Here is a 26,549-nt window from a genome sequence, read left to right as displayed (position 1 = left end):
TTTGTTTTTGATCTCAGAACTTCACAGGGTTCTCCCTGTTTACTCTTGCTGTGGGCCAGTTCATTCTTTGTAGTGTTCCCAGAGGAGTCTTTCAGAAATGCAAATCTTCAATATCATCCACCTTTTAAAAATGCTCCAATGATTTTCCAATGCTCTTGATATAAAACCACCATTCTACAGCTTCAACCTGATTTGGCCCCTGACTATTTATCTGGCCTCATTGCTTACTGCCTCCTGGTACAGATGGATGCCCCTGCCCCCACTATTCCTGATTTGTGCTTTCTAACCACTGGGGTCTTTCATTGCTTCAGGTGTAAACACTCCTTCGCACCTCAGGATCTTTGCACATGCTGTCCTAGCTGCTTGAAATGCTCTTCCTTGTCCAGCTTTACCTAGTAAATTCCTTCTATACTCATACATGCATGTAACACCTTGCATTTCCCTTCGTGTCACAATATTACATGATTTGTTATGTTTCTGTTTAAAATTGTCTCTAGTACTAGAATGATACTCTTTGAGTATAGAACCATGTGGTTCTTCTTCATTGCTTTTTTCTCAGCATCTAACACAGTGGTTTTCCTCAGTAAGTATTTGTTGAATAAATGGCCTAAATACTTTATACCAATAATTTGGCTAAAATCTCAATGCCTCAGCTATGTGTTGACTTAAATATTTTGTATTTGCATAGGGTTTTATAATTTCATAAAACACCTGCACATATATTAAATATGTGAAATACATATATTAAATAAATAAAATACTTTCACATATATTAAATAAATAACTAGCATAGAGGATAAGGTGTGACAACTCTGATTATTTTGATTCTATAGATAAGAAAATCCAGTATGGGTCACATAATTAATAAGAGAGGGAACATGGCTTTTGTGATACCCACTCCATGGGTCTCCTCTCTAATGATTCTGCTGTTTTCTTGGATGTCAGGACAAAGTGTTGGTCATGGGAATCTCTGGCTGCTATGAAGAAGAAGCCACTGCTGGATTGAGACCAACTGAGATTTAATTTTATGGCCTAAGAAATGAGACTTTATTGGCAGAATTGTTCCAGTTGCCACAGGAGCACTGGATTAAGATGAGCAAGAGCCTCAGCTGAGGGGAAATTGATGTGCTGGCGCTCTGAGACCTCAGTGGGATAACTGAGCTAGAGAAACTGCCCATTGAACCAAAAGTGATTGAGTGCCAGCTGCATGTGCTGTCTAGTGTTTGGTGCTGTGGGATTCAAAGGTTGTATGACCTGGTCTCTGCTCTCAAGAATCTTGAAAAATCAAAAGTAAAGCACATGAGAATACATTTAACAATATAAATTATACTTTTATTTTATATGATAAACATGGCACACAATACAACATGCTATTTATTGATTTTTTTTGAAAAATTTAAACTTTAGCAAAGCTTGAACCATAAGAAAGAGATAGGTGGAAGAGACAAATTTGTTCATTGAAAGATGATCTATGGGAACCTACCATGTGTGAACCCTTTCTCTAGGTACAGCAAACAAAGCATTCCCTGTTCCAGCTATTATGGTTAGGTGAGGATAGGGAAATAGCAAGTCATATTCCAGAGACAGTGAATGGATCGATCACTGCCTAGAACTGCACTATGGAATATGGTGCAACTAGACACATGTGGTTATTTAAATTTAAATCCCTTAAAATAAAATAAGATAAAATGGCAAAAAGTTCAGTTCCTCAGTCACATTAGCCACATTTCAAGTGTTTAATAGGTACATGTGGCCAGTGGCTACCATATTGGACAGAAGAGATATAGGACATTTCTATCATCACAGAAAGTTGTGTTGGACTACACTATCTTAGAATGTAATAATTAGTTGAAAGCAGTCTTTAAAATGAGTAATTTGGTCTTGATGGATAGACTGGATTTTGGGGAGGAGATGCTTGACCTAGGGAAGGGTGTCACCAGGACAGTGACTGTGGGAATGAAAAATCATCTTGCAGATAGGCAAGGATAGGCAGAATCACATGTGAAGCTGCAGCCAGTGATGAATGACTCTGAGCTTCTAGCCTGAGTGACCAAAGAATGAAGCTACCTTAAACAGGCACTGGGGAGTTAAGAGAAGGAACAGTTTTAAGGACTATATAATGAGAACAGTTTTAGACAGGGTTCAAAACAAACAAGAAAGCAAGTAAGGATGTTTAACGAAGAGTAGATGATAAGAGATTGGAAAGAGAGCATCTGTTTTGTTTGGTATAATTAGCTTTTTATGAGTTAGTCAGCCAAAGTGTTAGACAAGACTGTCCACATCATCATTGAGCTGATTTGCCTGATTTTCTAGCTCAACTGGTGTTAAACATGTAGGATTTGAAGATCTGGGCTTGGAAAAAAATTGAGCCTCGGTTTTCAAACTTAAAAATAAGGGTTAAAATGATGTTTCTGAGTTCTTATTAAGATGAAATGCATTGTTAAGTGCCCAGCACAATCACTGGCCCTGAGTAGGCAATTCATAACTGGTAGGACTCTCCTTCTCTAGTCTAGGTGCAGACAATACCAAATCTCTGACGATTATGATTCAGTGGGTTTCTGCAGTTACGTGTCTCCTGCAGAGCTGTAGCAAGCCTGTGTGACACTGGGGTCTCCCTCCTGATGGAGTGACAGTGGCTTCCCACCAACCAGAGAAGCCACAGGGGGCAGAGAATGAGCTCTAGGCTGGGGTCAGTCTGGTGGCATGACCTGGCCACTTGGCTAGTGTATATCTGTAAAATGACAAGGTTGAACTGGCTGCTTCCTAGGGTCCCTTCTGGTCTAGATTCTGTGATCTCAGAGTTCAGACTCAGGAAGAATCTTGTGTTCATTTTCAGAGTATCAACTATCAGATGGGCCTTATTTGGATCTGAGATTGAGAAGGCAGATATACCTATGCAACTTGAAATGCTTCTATACAGAGAAAAAAAAAAAAACACATGTATTTAGATGACAGAACAGATGCAGAATAAGAATTGGCCCATTTGACCTTGTGAAGCCATAGCAGTGACCTCTGTCCGTGGAGTTCCTAATGTGGGTACTGAGGATCCCTTTTGAAATTAGAGTATTTAGAATCATTGGAGCCACTATTAACTAAAATGGACTCCTCGATCCCATTGTGAATGACAGAGGTAAAATGATTGTGAGGAAGTAAATGAGGCAGGACACCAGGCAATCACAGTTTAGAATGCTACCTTCCCACACAGAATCTGGACTTTTATCCAAAAGTCCAGGAATCCAAATTATATTGGGTGTATGGTGAGAAAAAAGTGTATTATGATGAAAATCCAATTAAAAGAACAATTAATATGGGAACTTACTACTCACAAAGCACTTTGCTTGATGATTTTAAGGAGACAAGGATGAATCAAATAGGCTTGGTGCCCTGAAGGAATTTATAATATAAGAGAGTGGGGGTGGGTAGGATAGAAGAAAAATAAACAACAAAGGGATGAGCCCATGTTTCCAAAGGAGATTAGCTTGTGATAAATGCGGATAACCTGGAGGTAATATCTGAGTTATGTGCTGCTGGCTAGTACCATAAAAACCTGAAAAGAGGCAGACCAGGGGATGTTCTCTGAATGATACCTCTGCCCCACCCTATCCCCCATGCTTTGCTGCCCAAAAAGAAATTGAAAAACTTTGGTAAATGGTGACTTTGCATTGTAAATCATATTTAAATGAGACAGCTGTATTTTTGTGCTTCATGCTTAGCCAAATCCTATTTAATTAACCTACTTAGACTTGTTGATTGAGGTTAATTAGACCCTAGGATTGATGTTAATTGCCATTGTAAACGGCCAAAGTTATAGGCAGTACATTTTGAATTTGGTAAAAAAAAATTGAGGTAGAGGTCTATATTTCTTAGCTTGCTTACTTTTTTCTCTTATGCTTCCTCCTTCTTTAGATAAAAGGGCATTCCTCCATCCCTAATTGTATTTTACTTTGTTTTTATTGTGGATGGTGGGTGGATGAGATATTGCAGGAGCTAATTCTGTTTTCATCAACAATTCCTTAGGTATATAGGTAGCCTCATTCTCTTGATTCCTCTTTTTCTGTCTCCCTTCTGATTATGCCCCACCCAACATGTACACATATGTGCACACACATACACACATGTTCACACACACAAATGCACACATGCACAAAGAAGTGCATACATACACATGTTCACACAGCGCATGGCACACACACATGCACACACACATGCACACACCACAGTTTACTATTTGTCTCCAAACTTGCATGGATTTTCACAGGTAGCTGCATGCTATTTATCCGTGGGGGGGAGTGAATAAAGTCTTATTGGCAATTTGATAGAACACTCAATGGACTACTAAAGAAAATAAGCAGTTTTTTTTTTTTGTAAACTTTGTGAATGTGATGGTGTGTGAGGAAGGCAAAAAGGAAGATAAATAGATACAGTGAGAGAGAAAAGAGAAAATGCTACATTTTCAGAGCCAGAATGTGTACTGGGAATGGTGTGTTTCCTATTTATTTCAGACATGAGTTCAAATTAAGAAGGATAAATTCTTGTGCCATAAATTCTTGTGCCATTTCCATAACTGACTTCTCCCATCACATCTTCTCAGTTTCTAGGTCTTCTTTATTCTTTACATAAACTCAGTTCAGCTAAAGCTGTCACATTAAAGTGTCTCTCTCTTTGGCACATGCAAGTAGACATTTCTAGATGTGTGAGATGCTGTGTGTATTTATACAAGATATCTAAATATGAAGTTGGACCTTGGTGCTATCTTCAGTGAGCTGCTCTGGGGGACATTTGGACACCACCTATGGGCCTTATGCACATCCAGTTCCTGTCACTGCCTCCTGTTCTCTTGATAAGTGATGGTTCTCTGTCTCTGAGCTCTGACTCTTGTCCTTTAGCAGATATCTAATAGGCAGTTTCCAGTCTTCACTAATTCCTCAGTTGAGGTGAGCACATTTGACAGACACATCAATAACTAAGTAGTGACTAAGATGGCAGAAGAATCTTCATCTATTTCTCTTATGATGTGGACTTACACTTCTGGAACATGTAGTTGTAAGGGAAAGGGCAAAGTGAACTTTCATAAACAGTAAGAAACCAGAAGGTGTGCTTCTGTGTCTGTGTATTTATGGGTTTGTGTCTATTGAAGCTATTTTTAATTTTATTATTATTTTTTGCAACTTGATGTGTTTGGAGATAAATATACATTTATGAAATCATCACTATGATCTATGCTGTAAATATATCTGTCACTTCTAAAAATTTCTTCCTGCCTTATTTATTGTTGCTATTATTATTGTGATGAGAATACTTAACATAAGAGCTACCTCCTTAGCAAATTTCAAAGCGTATAATACAGTGTTGCAAACTATTGGCACTGTGTTATACAGTAGATCTCTAGGACTTCTTCATCTGGCATAACTGAAATTTTGAACGCTTTGACTAATACCTCCCCATTTCCCCCTCCACTTGGACCTGGTAACCACCATTCTACTCTCTGTTTACATGAGTCTGACTATTTTAGATTCCATAAAAAGTTGTATAGTGTAGTATTTGTGCCTGGCTTATTTCACTTAATGTAGTGTCTTCTAGGTTTATCCATGTCACAAATGGCAGGGTTTCCTTTTTTGTTTTTCCCCTAAGGCTGAACCATATTCCATTCTGTGTTTATACCACATTTTCTTTATCCGTTTGTTCATTGGTGGACATTTAGGTTGTTTCCATATCTCGGCTACTATGACTATCTAATATCAAAAGCTTGGGAAAATAAATAGAATCTTAGCATCTCATCTTCTCATTTTATTAACCATCTCACTCTTCCATGGACAATCTGCTCCGTGTATGTGTTTTCTTAATGATCAAAAATTCTTCTGATTTTCTGGTTAATATTAAGGCCACTTGTGTAGTTCTGTGTTGGAGTCTATACTACATTTGGCTAAGACTATACATGTTGTTACCTTATGTTTTCTACTAATGCAGTTGTGTATAGTGATAGCATCAATTAAAAGTATTTTAAAAGTGTACTACTTAGAATCATGCCAATTCACCTTTTTCAAATAACAAGATTAAGACTGATGTTTGAACAACATTTAAAGAGCTGACTTATTTCAGTCTATACTTTAATAATTTAAGTTTAAAAATAAAATATTTGGTATCTATTATCTTCTTTGCAAAGCTGCTTCTTACAAAGAGAGGTGGTGTAAGTATTTTCATATTTACGCCATGAACATTTTTTATGTCATTATTTTATGTCAGGCCTTTTGTTTTAGGTGCTGGGCATTCAGAAGCGAGACACAGTCTCTGATCTCAGGTAGCTCACAGGTCACAGCAGAGAATATGGTTGGGTCATGACAGACTGCTTTGGCTATAGGGTGGAGGCTCCAACTATGGCCAGAGCTCTAGGGAATTGAAAAGCTTCTTGGATATGGTAGTTCCAGAGATGATTCTTGAGTAATAAGTAGGAATTAGTCAAGTTAAGGCTAGGGGTTTGCTTTCAGGAGATACTGAGGATATTTTTGATCCAAATAATGTATACATTGTTCTTATGTTTCCAGGCTCTTATGTTTCCAGGCTCTAACATATATGGTAGAATTATAAGATTTATTTATTTAAAATATTTATATTTTACCTACTTTCCAAAATTGCTTACATCGATGAGGGTGGTGATGATGATGGTGATGATGATGATGATGTGTGTGTATATTTATATGCACTAAGAATATCTGAATGAAAATTAAATACCATAGAGTGAGAAAGGAGGATGGAAGTAAAATTTTAAATTTTTTATAATTCAATACTAAATGTAGCTCTAAATACATGTATGTCAAGGCATAGATTTTATACTTCTGTTTGCCTGATAAAATAAAATGTAATTCATCAGATGAAATAGGCTTTTTCTTGGTACCAGATTCCAAAAAAAGGTATTGTGTGTATTTAAGAAATGTATTTAAGGGACTGTGAGCAATTCCTTTCTGAAATATTGTTTGTTTCCATGGGCTTTTAGCAACACGGAGCAGAGATTTCAAACCTGTATTCTTTGGCAAGTGCCTGGAGGGCAGAACCTCTGCTGCTGATTGAAGGGACATCCTAATTCATCAGACACCAGACACACAGGTGGCAAAACTGACATTTCTTGTGAAGGCTGAGGAGCACCAACTGAATACTTCCTTGTTGGGAAAGCCATTCTCACCCCAGTGTGGAACTGGGCTGGGGCACATTTTCCTGATGGAGCAGCTTTGGATCTGTCTCCTTGGTTAAAACCCTGTTGTTCCATGCACAGATCATGGAAGGGATGAGTGGGGCCTGGAAAATGTCAAAGGGCAGTTATTGCCAGTTGGCTGGCCTGAGGATGGAAGAACTGTGCCATAATCCCTATGGACCACTTGGTCTTAAATACTCCTGCCTGTCTACACTGGGAATTAGCTACACAATATACCAAAAAAGAACTAAACTAGCCTCTTGGGTGGAGTTATTTAGTATCTTTAATTTGAACAGTGAAGATGGTATGGGCCAAGTTGTGGTTTTTGATTCCAGCATTATTTTTACTGAGTTATTCTTTTTGATGGTAATTAGATGTCAGATCCAATATTTTCTTGAGACCATTTCATGTTCACATTAGCAAAAACGTGTCTCTAATCCATCTAAAAGCTGCATCAAATTATTTAAACATAGAGAAGGAAAGGGGCTAGAAAATAGTTTCATTTCACAACATTTGGGATTAAAATTGGATCTGTGAGAAAATTACTTCTGTCCTCTCAAATTGGTAGTAATATATTATGAACCAAGGCTTGAAGGGTCATCAGTAATCTACAATCTATGTGAGGATCACACAGTTTGACACATGAGCAATTTCCGTCTATAAAATCAGGAGCTTATGATAGAGTTAGCATGATGAATTAGCTTTCTGGGGTTAAGAGGTGGTGGTGGTGGTGGCAGTAGCAGGTGAAACAGAGGACAGACTGAATGTTAGTGGGAGCATTTGCTTGCATATCTTATATGTAAGATAAAAATATTAACATATTTCACTCTTGCAAAACACTTATGTTACAAGGGGCTTTCACATACATCAATGGCTTTTGATGTTCACAGCAGTCTTACAGAATACAGACAGCAATAAGATTATCCTTGCTTTATACACGAAGGAACAGAGATGAAACTCTGAGAAGTGATAAATTCATGATCACATAGGAAATATGCAGCAAATTTGGGATTGAGACATGGGTTTTCTGACTCCAAATCTAACACTCTTTCACCAAATGTAAACTGCAATTCATTTCAGAGAAAGCTAATATAGCATTTGGATAAATTTGAAAGTCATTTAATAGAAATTATGTACCTAAATGTTAAATTATCAAATCATTGTGCAATATTCCAAAATCCTAGAATTAGCACAGGTTTAGACTGAACAAAGTGAGGAATGTAATTATTTAAGTGTCTTGCTGTAAAATAAGTATAATTAGAAATTGATCTATTTTGCAATGGTGAAAATATTGTTAAGATGTTCTCAAATCCTTAGAAACAATGAAAGGCTGTAGAGAACAGTTCAGGAATCTTGCTCAATTATGACATCTGTCCAGTTCTTTCTTCTCCAAAAATCATGGTACCCAATGATGTATTTTAAAGCAATGCATTAACAAGGATGTGATTGCCATAAAAGACATGTAAATAAGTCTCTTTGGTGGCCTTATAGTTTAGGTTCTCTGTACCTTCCATTCCAACAACTCTGGGAATGCTTTATGATATCATTGAACTTCAACAACCAGCAAAGCTGTGCCCCAAAGGGACAAAGTATGCCCTGTTCCTGAAGACATGTCAAGACATCCCTGTGCAAATGTGTGATGAGTTGACAGAACAAAACCTCCGCCCTATTACCAGAGCCTCCCCCTCCCTTCTTCAGACTTCACTAGTATATTATCTGTGTTCTCAACTGGTGTCAAAAGACCCAGAGCCTTTTTATTTGTCTCTCTGGATTGTTGATTCACTCTCAGCATCAGAGAAGGACTTTCTCCCTTGCTCTTCCCTGTTCATCCTCCCTACTCTTGCTAAGAAGAGCTGTCACTATTTCAATAACTAAAAGCAACAGATCATTATATGCTTTAATCCATAAATAAACATTTCTTCTTTTGAACTTTATTAAATTTAGATGTGTTTTATTTTGAAACAATCTGGCATCCCTATCATTTAGACATATAAAACTGGCAATTAATTTTGGTCTTTAGGAGTACTGGTGGTCTAGAAACAGTGAGTTTATGCCAACAAAAGCAAATGAAAACCTCAAACATGTAGACATAATGCTCAAATAAGAAAATCACAAAGTGTTATGCTCAGTAGCTATGCAACTTGTTCCTGATGGTGTCCATCAAAATTCTTGGCTTAAAGAATTTGAAGATGAGAATTCTATTTTCTGAAACGTTATTCATCTGAATAAAATAATTATTCAGTGAAACGTAAAAATTAAGTCATAATTTGTCTGATTATGAAAATGTTGAAAATTATATAATGGCAAATATATTCCTATTAATTATAAATACATTGAAAATTTGAATGTTTACTAGATACAAAGCATTGTGCCAGATTCTACAAGGAAGTTTTGACAGTTTTGTTTTCAAAGAGCATACAAACCAGTGAAGGAGAAGACACCAAAACTGATTGTTTAGTATAATAACCAGCCCTCCTAGACACTGAATGACTTCTGAGGCTGGGTCCTAAAAGGCATTGCACCTTCTGCCTTGGTCTTTGGATTGCTCATACTGGGGGGAGTCAGACTTATGCTGGGAGACTAGCCCACTGGGAAGGCCCTCTGGAAAGAAGAGACCTCTGCCAAGAGCCAGCACTAACTTGCCAGCCAGGTGAGTGAGCCATGTCAGAAGTGGATCCTCCAGCCCTAGGAGACTGAAGATCCCTGTGACTCTGGTCAACACCTGCTGTAACTTCAGAGAAGACCTTGAGCCAGAACGACTAGATGAGTTGCTCCTGAATTCTTGACCCATAGAAACTGTGACAGGCAATTATTGATTATTTTCATTCTCAGCAAGCAGTTTTTGGGGGTGATTTGTTACTCAACAGCAATACTGAGCCTCTAGCATGTGCCAGGTGCTGTTCTGGGGGTCAAATGCTAATCAAGATGAACAATGTCTGTCATACTCCCAGCTTATAATTTATCAAGGATATAATCAAAGAATAAACATGAGAGAGTCTCTGTAAAGATGGCTGAGTAGGAAGCACCATGAATCTGTCCCCCGACTTAGTGACTGATCTAAGAATCTGATGTAACCATTTTGGAACTCTGGAGTCTGTTGAAGGCTTACAACTTCCAGGGGAGTACTTGGTGGGTAAATTGAAGTTAATTTAGATAAATTTTAGCTTTTAGCACAGTAGCAGCTACCCATCACTCACCCCTAGCCACACAGCAGGCAACTGTGCATGTGTTCCTAGAGAAACTTGCACAGAGCTTATGAGAGCCAGGGTGGAAAAAAACAAAAATCCTCCAAATATCAGTGATCTGTACTCTGATCACTAATTGCTGCTTCTAATTACAGAGGTGCAGACAAAGAGGCTGGCAGCCATTGTTATTGCACCTTCCCCTCACCCCCACCATGGTTGCAAGCCCTCCCTCTCTGGCTGAAGTGAGTTTCAGGGGGATTTAAAGAGCTGGTCATTTTCTCTTTCCCTTTAATTTTTTTGCTTTTTCCCCTTTTAGAAGCATGACATTAAAGACTAGGAAATTAAAAAAACAAAACAACTGTATACAAGGGAAAAATTAGAAAGCCCAGGGAAAGGCTCAGAAAAGACTTGAGAAAATCTTAAATTTACACCTCAGGCTGATCTTCAGCACAGAGACAACATGAAGCAATAAAGCAAAAAGAAAAACAATAAAGAAACCCAGCAAACTCCAAGGGAAGAGGAGAATCTGATTTCCAGAGTTACCACATTATTAGATTCAAATGTCTAGTGTTCAACAAAAAAATCACAAGGCATACAAAGAAACCAGAAAGTATAGTCCATTCAAAGGAAAAAAATATATCAACAGAAAATGTCCCTGAAAGACTTAATGGCAGATACACTAGACACTAGTATACACTAGACAAAGACTTTATTAATTAATTTATTTTTATTTAAATTTATATGAACACGTGGTGGAGTATTGGTTTCAGGAGTAGAATTTAGTGATTCATTGCTTACATATAACATCCAGTGCTCATCCCAGTAAGTGCCCTCCTTAATGCCCATCATCCAATTAGCCCATTCTCCCACTCACCTTCCCTCCAGCAACCCTTAGTTTGTTCTTTATATTTAAGAGTCCCCTATGGTTTGCCTTCTTCTCTGTTTTTATCTTATTTTTTCATTCCCTTCCCCTATGTTCATCTGCTTTGTTTCTTAAATTCCACATATGAGTGAAATCATATGATATTTATCTTTCTCTGATTGACTTATTTCACTTAGCATACTACAGTCCAGTTCCATCCATGTTGTTGCAAATGGCAAAATTTCATTCTTTTTGATCACTGAGGAATATTCCATTGTATATATATATATCCCACATCTTCTTTATCCATTCATCACTTGATGTATATTTGGACTTTTTCCATAATTTGGCCATTGTTGATAGTGCTGCTATAAATATTGGGATGCATGTGTCCCTTAAAACCAGCATTTTTGTATCCTTTGGGTAAATGCCTACTAGTGTAATTGCTGGGTGATAAGGTAGTTCTATTTTTAACTTTTGGAGGAAGCTCCATACTGTTTTCCAGAGTGCCTGCACCAGTTTGCATTTCCACCAACAGTGTAAGAGGGTTCCCCTTTATATGCATCCTCACCAACATCTGTTGTTTCTTGTGTTGTTTATTTTAGCCATTCTGACAAGTGTGAGGTGATATCTCATTTTGGTTTTGATTTCTATTTCCATGATGATGAGTGATGTTGAGCATCTTTTCATGTGTCTGTTAGCTATCTGGATAACTAGACAAAGATTTTAAACAACTATCTTCAAAGTGCTCACAGTATTAGAAGATGTGTAGGAAGCCAGGAAAATAATATGTGGCTAGAATGGAAATATTAATGAACAGATAGAAAACATAAAATAAAAGAATTCTGGAGGTGAAAAGTAAAAAAAAAACTAAAATGAAAATTTTACTAGAGGCATTCAAAGGCAAATTTGAGCAGGCAAAAGAAAGAACCAGTGAACTTAAGAAAAAACAATCGAAATTACTGACTCTGAAGACCAGAAAGAAAAAAGGTTGATGAAAAGTGAACAGAACATCAGAGACCTGTGGGACTCCATTCAACAGACAAACATCATGGTTGTATTGTTGTGTGCATCATTCTGGAAGTCCCAGAGACAGAGGAGAGAGAAAAGGACAGATAGAATATTTGGAGAAATAATGGATGAAAATTTCCCAAATTTGATGAAAGATATAGAGATCCAAGAAGCTCAGTGAACTCCAGATCAGATGAAGTTAAAGAAACCCACATTACAACCAAGATTTCAAAAGCAAAAGCAGAAAACAGCAAGAAGGAAATATTGTCACATACGAGGAATCCATAATAAGATTTCTCATCAGAAACTTTGGAGGTCAGAAGACAGTAAAATGATATACTCAAAGTTCTAAAAGAAAAAAGAAACTGTGGACCAAAAATCCTATATCTAGCAAAACTACCCTTCAAAAGTGTAAGAAATTCAAGACATCTCCAGAAAAACAAAGTTGAGAGTATTTGTGATCACTAGAGTTGTCCTGAAAAAAATGATCAAGGAGGTCCTATAAGGTGAATGGAAGGATATATACAGTAACTTGAAGCCATATGGAGAAATAAAGACCTCAATAAAGGTAAATACATAGATGATTATAAAAACTAGTGTTATTATAACAATAGTTTATAACTACTTTTCATTTTCTACATGATTTAAGAGACTAATAAACTTAAAGAAAAAAAAAACAGTTATTAGTATAAAATCCAGGATTACTATAACTTTGGTGTGTAACTCCTAATCTTGTTTTCTACATAATGTAAGAGGCTAATGCATTTAGAAGACTTATTAGCTTATGTTTTTAGGCACATGATGCATAAAGATGTAATTCTGGGACATCAACAACTGTAAGGAGTGGAGACAGAAAGAAAGAAGCAGAGTTTTTGCATGTTATTGAAGTTAGTTCTAAAATTAAATTAGATCCTTATAACTTCAGGATGTTAAATGTAATACCCATGGTAACTACAAAGAAAACAGCTATAGAATATACACAAAAGGAAATGAGAAAGGAATTTAAAAATCTGACTATAAAAAATAAAAAATACAGAAGACAGTAATGCAGGGAATGAGGGACAAAAAAAGCTTTAAGGTATATAGAAAATGAAAACAATGGCTGAAGTAAGCTACTTATCAGTAACTACTGAAATATAAATATATTAAATACTCTTATCAAAAGACAAAGACTGGCAGAATGGATAAAAATATGTGATCCAACTATATGCTGTCTACATGAGACTCACTCAAGAGCCAAAGACATAAACAGTTTGAAAGTAAAAGGATGGAAAAAGATAATCTATGAAAATAGTAAGCAAAAGAGAGCAGAGTAAAATAGGCTTCAAATACAAAAAAGATTACAAGAGACAAAGTAGGGTGTTAATACATTAATAAAAGATTCAATACAGCAAGACAATATAACAATTATAAACATTATGCACTTAATGACAGAGTATAAAAATATCTGAAGCAAAATCTGACAGGATTGAGGGGAGGAATATAGTTCTATAATAATAGTTGGTGATATCAATATCTGACTCAATAATGGATAGAGCAATTAGACAGATGAAAACTAAGGAAATGGAGAACCTAAAAATCACAATAAACCAACTAAATATAACAGATATATACAGAACATGCTACCCAACAACAAAAGAATAAACATTCTTCTCAGGTGTACATGGGGCATTTTCTAGGCTGATAATATGTTAGGCCATAATTAAGTGTCAGTAGATTTACAAAGATAGATATATACTGTGGAAATAAGCAACACATTTTTTTTCCCCCTGAGGTAACAACTTTTATTTTTATTTATTTATTTATTTATTTATTTATTTATTTATTTATTTTTTCAATATATGAAATTTATTGTCAAATTGGTTTCCATACAACACCCAGTGCTCATCCCAAAAGGTGCCCTCCTCAATACCCATCACCCACCCTCCCCTCCCTCCCACCCCCCGTCAACCCTCAGTTTGTTCTCAGTTTTTAACAGTCTCTTATGCTTTGGCTCTCTCCCACTCTAACCTCTTTTTTTTTTTTCCTTCCCCTCCCCCATGGGTTTCTGTTAAGTTTCTCAGGATCCACATAAGAGTGAAAACATATGGTATCTGTCTTTCTCTGTATGGCTTAATTCACTTAGCATCACACTCTCCAGTTCCATCCACGTTGCTACAAAGGGCCATATTTCGTTCTTTCTCATTGCCATGTAGTACTCCATTGTGTATATAAACCACAATTTCTTTATCCATTCATCAGTTGATGGACATTTAGGCTCTTTCCATAATTTGGCTATTGTTGAGAGTGCTGCTATAAACATTGGGGTACAAGTGCCCCTATGCATCAGTACTCCTGTATCCCTTGGGTAAATTCCTAGCAGTGCTATAATAAGCAACACATTTTTAAACAACCAATGGATAAAATAAAATAAGGGAAATTAAATAATACTTAGAGATGGAACGAAAACAAAAAACACAACATACCAAAACTTATGCGACACAGCAAAAGCAGTGCCAAGGAGCGAAATTTATAGCTGTAAACACTTACATTAAAAAGCAAGAAAGGGGCACCTGGGTGGCTCAGTTGGTTGAGTGTCTGACTTTGGTTTGGGTCATGATCTCATGGTTTGTGAATTTGAGTCCCACCTTGGGCTCTCTGCTGTCAGTGTGGAGCCTGCTTCAGATCCTCTCTCCTCCTCTCTCTCTGCACCTCCTTTGCTCACATTGTGTCTGTCTGAAAAATAAATAAACATTAAAAAAGAAACAAGAACGATCTCTGGGGTGTCTGGGTGGTTCAGTCAGTGAGGGGTCCAAATTTGATTTCGGCTCAGGTCATGATCTCACTGTTCATGAGATTGAATCCTGTGTCAGTATCTGTGCTGACAGTGTAAAACCTGCTTGAGATTCTCTCTCCCTCTCTCTGTCCTTATCCTACTCATGCACATGTGCTCTCTCAAAACAAACAAACAAACAAACAAACATTAAAAAAAGGAAGATCTCAAATCAACACTCTAACTTTATAACTTAAGGAACTAGAAAATGAAGAACAAACTAAACCCAAAGCTAGAAGAAGAAAGAAAATGATAAAGATTAGAGCAGAGATAAACAAAGTAGAGAATAGAAAACAACAGAGAAAATCAATGAAACCAACAGTTGGTTCTTTGAAAAGACCAACAAAATTGACAAATACTTGGCTAGATGGACTAAGAAAAAAAGAAGACTGAAATTACTAAAATTGGAAATGAAAGTGGGACTTTTGTACTGATTCTACAGATATAAAAATGATTATAGGAAACTATAATGAGCAATTGTATGATAATCTAGTTGAAAGGGCAAATTCCTAGAAACACAAAACTTACCAAGACTATATCACAAAGAAATAGGAAATCTGAATAGACCTATAACTAGTGAAGAGATTGAATTAGTAATAAAAAATCTCCCAACAAAGATAGCCATGGATCTAATGGCTTCACTGGTGAATTCTATCAAACATTTAAAGAACTAATACCAGCCCTTTTCAAACTTTTCCAAAATTTAGAGGAAGAAATAACTTTCTAACTCACTCTGTGAAGCCAGCATTGGCCTGTTATCAAACCAGAGATGCTACAAAAAGAAAACTACAGACCATGTCCTTTATGAACATTGATGTAAAAATTTTCAACAAAATACTAGTAAACAGAATTCAGCAGCATATTAAAAAGATTATATACCAAGAGAAATACTGTATGATTGCACTTCCATGAGGTACTCAGAATAGTCAAAATCATAATGACAGAAAGTATAATCCTGGTTGACAGGGGCTGGTTGGGGAGGGGAGAATGGAGAATGAGTGCTTAATGGGGACAGAGTTTAAATTTTATGAGATGAAAAGAGTTATGGGTTGGATGGTGGTGATGGTTGCATAACAATATGAATGTATCTAATAACCAGTGAACTGTGCACTTAGAAATGGTGAAAATGGTAAATTTTATGTTGTGTATATTTTACCACAATTAAAAAAGCAAAAAAAAAAAAAAAAAGAATAAGTATGATGGAACCATATGTAGTATTTTGACCAAAAATTAAGACTAAATATGAGACATTTCAAGTGAATTGTAGTTTACAAGGGATAGGAGTCAAGAGAAGATGAAGGTAACTGCCTGACTTGGTGAGGAGGAGAAGAAATCTTGAGAAGAGGTGGGGTTGGCTGGACTAGGAAGGAAGGGGGCGAATGATGTGGATAGGCAGAGTGTAGGAGGAAGGTACTCCAGGAACAGAAGAAAATAAGCAGAGGCAGCAAGGTGGGAACCCATGCCTAGGATGTGGTGAGTGAATCAACGGAGGCAAAATGGAGAATGGAGGGGAAGATGTATCAGGCCTCATAAGAGAGACTTGGTTGCCTAGCCGAGAAGGTCAGATCTGATCCCCAAGGCAACAAAATCATTGGAGATTTTTGAGTTAGTACATGGCAGTGTAAGATTTTTTAATTGGCTATTTATAAGAGTATTTTTAAGAGTGTTAATCACCTGGTATATGTCTGCTACTGTGCAGGGAATTTATGGGGACCAAATTAATAACAAACCATCTTTTCCTTCAGGGAATGTATGATCTCATTGGGGATAGAAAATATGCATGCATGTGTGACAGAAGTCATTGTGACAATAAGGCAGCAATACTCATTTAGAGGATCAGTGTAGTCAATAATGATAGCAAAAGCTTATATTGTGCTTACTGTGTGCTAAGGACTATTTGAAGGGTTGGCATATATTAATTCAATTAATACAACACCTGCATGAAGTAGGCAACATTAGTATCCCTATTTTACAGATGAGAAAACAGAGACATGGATAATTTAAGTACCACTCTGCTGTCCTACCCCTCCCAGCCATATCAGAACAGTAAATAGATGAAGGGTTTCAGTCTAGAAGCTACTAAAGGCTACCCTATCATGCCTTAAAAGAAGTAAGCTAGATTTACTGAGGCCTGGATTCTACTAACGCTTTCAATCCTCATTAATTTGTTTATGTTGTAGTCAGGGTAAATTGTTATTTGTTTTCCAGTTTGGGGGTGTAGACAAGTATCAACATTACTGAACTCTTGTTTCACTGCATGGTGAGGGTAAAATGCTACAGTAATTGTGTTGGAATACATTAGAAGCTGACTTAAACCTAGGCTACTTCTTTTAGTTACATATGGCACACCTATATTTCTATAATTAATTAAAAACAACAACAACAACCCCCTAAGTATTGAGTTGGCCGTTACAATGTAACAGGTTTTATATGTAGAATACACATGATGTGTCGAAGTGCAGACCCAGGAGTCAGAGCTCTGAGTTCTTGCCACAGTTCTGCTTTTTTTTTTTTTTTTGATGGTGTGATCCTGGGAAAGTCGCCTTTCTGACCCTGCTTCTGCATGGCAGAGCTCACATTACCTGCTGTCCTTCGTTCCCAGATGACTGAATAAGATAATGATGTGGAAGCTTTAGGAAAACCAAGAACCTGGGCTTGACACTTAATTCCCTGTAAAAAGGATCCTCTGTGAAAAGGAGAGAATACCTTTTTCACAGGGTTGTTTGGAGGATTCTATAGACATTATGTGTGAAACACAGTGTGCTAAATAAACATTAGTTACACACAGACCATCAAATATTATACAAATGTAAGGTAGTATTATTTTTATTTTTCTTGGTTGTATCTCACAATTTTCTGAAGAACACCAAAATTTCCAGGCTGAACTGGGAAAGCTCTGGAATACCACAGTATGGCTTGTCTAGTGTTTTCTTTCCACCAACTTGTTTTGAAAGCAGAAGTACTGGAAATATTGCATAAAAACCCAGGCTGGCTAGATTTCAAGTCCTATTTCTAGACCAGAGTGGTTTGGATTGGTTTGAATAAGATTCTGAACATTTGGATGTGGAGACAGAACCTAACCTCAGAAAACTGAGAAATGACAAACAAACTGAAAATTTTCAAATTATGGGATGGTTTAGGGGCTATGGGCAAATGTCCATTAGCAACTAGGATGCAATTATCAAGCTTGTTTTTAGACCATGTCCAAAGAGCCAGTTTTTGTTTTCAGTTGCTCTCTTCTGAAGTGAAATTCTTGCTTGCCTAGGCTCTGGCAGCAGTAGCAATTAGAAGTACAACTTATTTTGGTCAGTTTTCTGTTAAAAGTTTGTTTGAAAGTTATAATGTTGGTAATAACTAATTGGTGCTCACTTTATAGTTTTATATGTTATTCTTATGTATTATTATATACAACACTAATATTTAATATTATTCTTATAGATTAATAATGAATAATTATAATGCATAATTATACTAATTACACGTAATTATTATATGAATTAATAATTATCATAGAATAATTATAATTACCTTGTAAAACTTTCATTGAGTTCTTTTCCTATATCAGACCATGTTGAACGCTGAGGATAGAGGTGAACATGGCATAGGCCCTGGGCTTAGGGAGTTTGTCCCTTGTCAGGGGAGGCAGACAAGTTGGCAGCCAGTTGTGTTATAGTGTGATGTGTGTGGTCTAGTGGCCACTGAGTACTGCCCCCATGATGAGGGAGGGCTTTTATTTAACATCAGTGATGCTAACATCAGTGTAACATCAGTGATGCATGTTCAGTGCATGTTCTCCATGCTATTCCCAATTCTTGAAATGTAACTCTTGTTTGTATTTTACAGATGGGGAAACTGAGGCTCAGAGAACTATGTGGCAAAACTGGCATGTGAATCCAGGTGCGTCTGTCTACACCTTTTCCCACTTACCGTGTTTCAAATGTGTTCCTGTATATCCGTGGCTTCCTTTTTATCTGGAAACCAAGAAAAAGCTGGTCTGCTCACTTGGAAGGCCCATAAAAGGCTTGGAAAGGGGTATCGATTCCTCTTGCATGAAGTGGTGCACTTGGGGGGACAAAGGGGAAAAAGCAGGAAGAGTTTCCATCTATTCCTGCCAAGAGAAATGCTGGTTTCTACAGCTGCTGCTGTGTATGCAGGAGGGACAGCTGGAGCATCGGTGGCCACCTCTGTCCTGCTCAGAGAGCTCACAGGAGAGTAACATGTTACATGGTGCCATGAATTTTTAATGACGTGGGCTTGAAAAGTAGTTTCAGAAGGTGAGCAAAATAGTAAGTTAATTGAGCACTGCTGCTCAGCCTTCCTCTCCCAGTGTAGTTTTCAAGGAAATATGGCTGAAATATCAGCTGTCAGATGATGAATATTTTAAAGAAAATTCTATTATGCACCCAAGGTTCACTCAGCTCGGTAATGAGAGTAATGAGGACAGTTACCTTTAGGGAAAGGAAGTGAGATCACTCTTGCCACTTACTGGGGGCTGGTTTGACAGGCATCTGCTCTGAGCATGGGGCTATGTCTGGGGAAATCACAGCTGCTTGTCGTAACCTCACCCGGTAGGAAAAACTCCACCTTACAATGGTTTGGAGCTCTATCTGTGGCAGAGAGCTGGCTGCAAACTATTTTTATTCCCTTGGCTGATCATTGAGGTAGAATCCATCACCTGATGAATATTCAATGGATGAAGTTAAAAAAAAAAAAAAAAAAAAAAAAGAACATCTCTGCTCTCCTGCAAAGCCCTCTGTGGCCCAAACAGAAAGAAATCACAAAGGCAAGAGAGGAAAAGCCGGGAACATCCCCTTCCTCCTCAATATGAATGCTCTCCACAGACACCAGAAAAGGTATGACCTTGGGAAAGGCAAAGGAAAAAGAATAAGTTTTCAAATTACTTCAGAGACATAGCCAGAGAGAAAAGAATATAGCCTTGAAATTAAGAGAATATGAAAAGTGAGCCGAGTGTATCCCAATTACTTTTGCTACCTCTGATTGAATATAGGCTGTTTGGTTTTTTCCTTGACTTTGGAATGGAGGTTTGGGCTCCAAAGGGCGAAAAGGCACCACTTTATGCTGCTACAAGGAACATAGCTCTGATGGGGCTGCACTGCCTGCAGTTTCTAAATAGCACCCACCACACTTTTACAAAGGAAAAAAATAGAAAATAATTCTTTCTCCAAAGGCTGTGTTATGAAGTCAGTTTTGCTAGTTGTGCAACTATTACTTGCTGAGCCAGAATGGAAATAGTTGGTATTTTTGCCCATGCTGTTCCAGCAGGATTTGATGAATGTTGCGCCTGTGGTGACTCTAACCTATCTCAGACAGGAGGGTAGTTTAGGCATCAGCTGTTTCTCTCATCATCCTGCCTGTGCTCCTTCCCTGCTCCCCACTATGGGAGCTCATCAACCATGTCATGTTCATGGTGCATGCTTCCCTGGGTGTTCCCAAACCATCCCCTGTTGTCCTTGCAGTTCCTACACTTCTGAGTTACTAGCCAGTGATGGTTTGCTTGTTGTGAGAACATCATGAAAAGAAACTGAGAAGTCAGACACTCACTGTAGGACATTGTTGTTTTTAATTACTTAAACAATTTTAATTTCAGTATAGTTAACATACAGTGTTATATTAGTTTCAAGTGTACAATACAGTGACTCAACAATTCTAGAACATTCTTCATAATAACAATTAACACAGGTACTGTGCTGTCTAGATACCTGGTACTTATTAGGCATGGTACAGCTTGTGTCTCTGCAACCCAATGGCATATATATCATTTTCTTAATTTTACAAATAAGGATAAATGGGGCTCAAAGAGCTTAAGTGGTATGACCAAAATCATACAGTTTAAAATGGAGCAGCTAGGGTTGCCTGGGTGGCCCAGTCAGTTAACCATCCGACTTCCGCTCAGGTCATGATCTATGGTTTGTGAGTTTGATCTCCATGTTGGGTTCTGTGCTGACAGCTCAGAGCCTGGAGCCTGCTTCGGAATCTGTGTCTCCCTCTCTCTCTGTTCCTTCCCCGCTCGCACTCTGTCTCACTCTCTCTCCCCAAAATAAATAAAGATTAAAAATTTGTTTTTAATGGAGCAGTTGGGGTAACCCAGATGAGTATAACCCCACAATCTGTGCTTCCCTTTTTCTCTCTCTGGAAGGACATGGGATAGAAAAAGGTAGACTGGTTTTGGGGCTGGGGGACTCTTGCCAGGACCCTGTCAACCTTCCCTGAGCAGTTGGGGAGGTTAGAGGAAGTCCATTCTATTCTGCCTCTTCTTTGTTGCTTCCTTGTCTTGGGTGGTCATAACCTGGCTGCAGACAACTATTTGAGGAACCTCAGGTGGCCAAGCACACACAAGGAACAGGAAAGGGGTAGTGCATGAGTAAGTCAAGCTGAAATCCATGCCCACCCAGAAACAGGGTTGCAGTGGAGATGGCCAGGAGACTTGGGCAGGTCCTGGCACATAAAAGCTGGAGCAGGAATGCTGGATGGTGGAAAAAATGCACGTATTTGGTTCCAAACTTTAAGTACGTCAATTTAAAAATAGGAACAGAGATGTTTAGTTTTCACCTAAAATAATACAGTTTTTCCAGCCCTGTAAAAAATTCTGGGTTTGTGATGCAGTGAAATAATGCCTAATGGAAGGGGTGAGTAACTCAATTGTGGAGAGCAAAGCAGACTTTTTTGCCATTATGATCCTACCCTACCCAGTATGTGCTGGTGCAGCCTCTAAAAAGTGGAGCGTTCTAGGCCATTTTAGTATACTTACTGGTACTTACTGAGTAGCTCCTACATGCAGGCATTTCATGTGTTTCCTTTCCACTTAAGACATAAAATAATCCTTAAAAAAAGTAATTTTTTTTAAAACAAAGTTTCCCCCACTTTTACCAGAGGGAACTCAAACTCTAAGATATTGACTGCTTTGCCAAAGACAGCACAGCTAGTAAGCAATGAGACAGAGATTTGAACTCAGACCAGATTGCCAACCCTGAATTTCTGTTAGTTCTGATGTCTTCTCTATGATCAGTGCTGCTGCTGCTTTGTAGCATTCTCTGTCATTTTAACCTATGTGTCAAAGTGGCACCACCACGTCCAACTCATAGGGAAATTCTCCATTGGTTAGATCTGTTTGTACCTTAGGGTTCTCCTTTTATTCTCACATTACCTCACAGAGAGTTCAAGTTCCTATACCCATTCAGGGGACTGACATAATGTTAGTTGTCCGCAGGTGATTGGGGCTTCCGAGCCTAAAGATAATTTTTCCTTTGGGCTCCTCTACCATGTTTCCTGTTCTTATGCCAGAAGGCTTTCATCAGTGTCACCTGGGGACTCCATGGTTCCTCTTGAGTCCTTACTCCTCACCCCCAGCCATGTCTTATCTAGTCCTGGAGGGGACATCTGGTTCTGCAGACATGATGCAGAGGATATTGCCTCAAACTTAGGTAACATTTTCCCCCTAATCTCATGGGTTGGGGAAGAGAAAACAGCCCTCAGGAACCAACGAAGGGAGAGAGAAGGGGAGAACAAGCAGACTGCTACTTCCAGATAACCTGCCTTGGAACTGACCTAAGCTAACTTAGTCATTCTCCGGTCAGAGGCCTAGCCAAGTATTGTTGAGCCTGAAATGTATTCAATAGGTGACCCTTGTTAAGATAAAGACTACAAAACTGTGGCCAGCAAATTGGATACAGAGCCTGAGAAGAGGCCCGTACAATGAAGCTTGAAGCCTTGAAGCTGAAGTGTCATCAGCTTCACAGCAGATCTGCCTCTCTGCAGTTTTTAGCTTAAATTTGGTAAAGAGCCACTGAGATGAGATGTTGGAGGTGGTAAGGGATGGCTACTCCTTCATACACTCTCTATCAGGTTATAATGAACTGACACTTATATACAGACATTTATTAGTCTAATATTCACTCCAAGTAGGCACAAAGCAGTTTATAAAACCTGTTCTTGCAGTGAAGACCCAGCCTCTGGCCTTTTAGTGGTTCCCACCACAAAGGGTATGGGCTTGTCAAGGCAAGCCCAACAGCATTCTTGAGGTAGATTCTGTGTCTTCTAGTCAGTACCAAGCACTTGACTGCACCTTGTACTGACCTGTGCTAGACTTTGGGTGTATTCCTTAGGGGAACTCCCCACAGGCCCTGTGCCTGGCTCTGACCACTTCACGCAAGAAGGGGAGTGTTCCTAAACAATTTTAGTGAATCCGTGTACCCTGGATACTGTTAATATCACCAGTGAAAGACAATTTCTAATATTTATCATGCTACTTACAAGTCATTACTTTGACCACAAAACCCATTTTTGGGTTTGATACCCAGTATGCTCATTCACAAAATGTTAGTTCTTAACAAATATTTAAAAATTTGTTTATTATTATTTAAATTGTGATAAAAAGCACATAACATAAAATTTACCATCTTAACCAGTTTATAGCTCAGTGTCAATAATACATTCACATTGTTGTATAATTGCCATCAACGTCTATCTCCCAGACTCTTCATCTTACAAAACTGAAACTCTGAACCCATTAAACACAATGCACCCTCCCCACCTTCCCTAGCTCCTGGTAATCATCATTCTATTTTCTGTCCTTATGCATTTGACTACTCTAAGTATCTTATATGAGTGGAATCATATACTATTTGTCATTTTGTGACTGTTTTATTTCACTTAGTATATCCTCTAGGTCTATTTATGTTGTAGCAGGGGTAGAATTTTTTTTCCTTATTAAGCTCAAATAATATTCCACTGTGTGTATACACCACATTTTGTTTATGTATTTGTCTTTCAGTGGCCACTTGGGCTGCTTCTACCTTTTGGATGTTGTGAATAATGTTGAACATGGGTGTACAAATATCACTTCATGACCCTACTTTCATTCTTTTGGGTATATACTCAGAAGTAGGATTGCTGGATCCTATGGTGACTCTATTTTTAATTTTCTGAGGAATTGCCATACTGCTCTGCAAAATGTCAGTTTTCAATGGGAATAATGATGACGGAAGAACTCATTGTGTGGCCCTTTGTGGCACCGTGCTGCCGACCTTCTCTGGGCTGGGCCTTCTAACGAGCACACAGGAACTGACCATTCCCACAATGGAAGTATAAACTCGCTGCCTTTTACATAGCAACACAGTGATTATACTGAAATGTTGCAGCTGGTAACTCACAGACACATGACATTCTGTGTTTCCAAACAGAATGGGAAGCCCTTTGATGATAAAAATCAGGTCTAGTATTTATTTCTTCCTTTGCCTTATGATAGTTACTCATTTAAAAGAGGTGGGGAAGTAAGAAAGAGCACTGACCCGGAGATGAAAAACCCATCTGCTTTCCCAGTTCTAGTAGTTGAGTCTTTTCTTTCTCTAGTAAGGGAATCTTGGGCAAACCCACCATCCTTCATCCTTGAAATGCAAAAGTTCCATAATAACACAACTGAAAGCAAGCATGTGCATTTCTCTTATACAAGGATATTGTCATTTACAGGCCAGTGGTTTTCCCAGGGAGGAGAAGATAGGACTTCTTGATCATGATTTGCATCCAGATAATGCTGTCTCCCAGGCACCTGAGATTCCTCCAAGTGAGGCTAAGTGGAGGACAGCCTCTTCCTAAGGCATTTTGAGGCAGATGTCACATCCTTTGTTCTTTTCTCAAGTCTGATCCAGCACTTGGGGGTGGGGAGGAAGGAGAGGGGAAGAAAGCAGGAGGTGGCAGGAGGTAGGTGGAATCTTCTTTTCTCTTTCGATTTTGAGATGACTGATCAAACTGCCACCCAAGCCTATTTCTACCACTTAGCACTTAACTGCTTCATCTTACCTACCAATTAATGGTTCTAATCAGTGACTTAAGCTTGTATCAGATCAAATGACAAAAACCTGAGTTTTGGGCTCTGCTTGGCAGGCTGTAGGCTCACATTGAGGTCTGCTTGCAGGGACTTTGAATGGAATTTGTCTGGAGAGAAAAAATAAGACATCTCCTCTTTGTTTTTAATTAATACAGTCACCAGTTTTTCTTCCCAAAGTGTCACACACAGAAAATCAAAGAAGCCCTTGTATAAATAATAAGAAAAAAGGTTCTGTCTATTAGTAATGGAAAGCATTTTCAAGGAGAGCTTGATAGAGCTCTGATAGGCTTGGCACTTCCTTCAGGTAAAATCTCTCAAAAATCATAACATAAATTATACATTTGTTCAAGTCTTTTTATGATAGAATATTAAGAGTCTCATTTTAATAGTGTCTTAAGGAAAAAGAAAAAATATATAAGAACCTCTTATCTAGGTCATAACATGAATCCTGATTCAACTAAAATGTGAAAAACTTTTAGCTTTTTTTTTTTATTATTATTGGCTTTTGTTTTAGTTTAGTTAGAGGCTTGAAAAGGATTCTGTGAAAAAGATTATTCTAGGGATTTGTTTTTGTTCTCTCACCAGTTTCTCTGGAAAACTTGATCAGGAAGGAGTAAAGGATGATTTTGTTTCATTTGACCTGTCAGATCTGAATCCTCAGTTGGAGACAGAATGGAATTGCTGAATATCCTCCAGCAGTTTGCCATATTGAGTATTAACTGTCAGTCATGGGATGGAGAGCTATGAGCTCAGTCCCCTTTGGGGCTGGTTTGTTTCCTTTGGGTTTGTTGTGTTAAACCTACTGAAATGTGCTAGCTGGAGCACGCCATCTTTAACTCCTGTTGTCTCTGTGAAATGTATCTCTAGGACTTGCCAAGAGAACGCAAGCTGATATTCACTTCAGTAAGCAGAATTGCCTGAGTGCTAGTTGCTATTTACATTTTCATTCTTCCAGAAGAGGTTTCTCTAGATACTCCCCATCCCAGTGCCCCAATCCATCGAGTTTCTCACCTGTGACTCCTCTCTTGCTTTAGAAGATTCCAGAATAGATTTGATGCAAAGAGGGTAGGATGACAGGCAGTCAGGACACAAACCCACTGGGATACATTCTTTACTTGCACTGTTGTCTTCTGATGTACATTATCCCTCTGCTCATCACAGCCACCATATAAAGTTGGCAGAGAGTTGCTCTCCCAGCTATTACGGATTGAATGTTTGTGCCTCCCCCCTTCAATTCATATGTTGAGCCCCTCCACCCCCAACTTTGATGGTATTAGAAGGTGAAGCCTTTGGAAGGTAATTGGAGCCTTTGGAGGTCATAAGGGGGGAGGATTAGTGTCCTTATAAAAATCACAAGACAGCTTTCTTTCCATCTGTGCTCTCCACCATGGGAGAATACAATGAGAAGTCAGCAGTCTGCACCATGGAAGACAGCTCTCATGAGAACCAGATCATTCTGGCACTCTAATCTCAGACTTGCAACCTCTGGAATTGTGAGAAATAAATTTCTGTTGTATATAAGCTAGTATTTTGTTATAGCAGCCTGGGCTAAGACACCAAAGTTGCTGAAGGTCACATGGCCAGCATATGACAAGCCAAACTTTGAATAAAGAGAGATTTTTTGAGTCCTGGTCTAGGATTCCTTTCAT

This window comes from Puma concolor, chromosome B4, assembly GCF_028749965.1.
Source record: "Puma concolor isolate L17-30 chromosome B4, mPumCon1.1.hap2, whole genome shotgun sequence".
NCBI classification, from domain to species: Eukaryota; Metazoa; Chordata; class Mammalia; order Carnivora; family Felidae; genus Puma; species Puma concolor.
Note: the sequence above shows the minus strand (reverse complement) of the source record.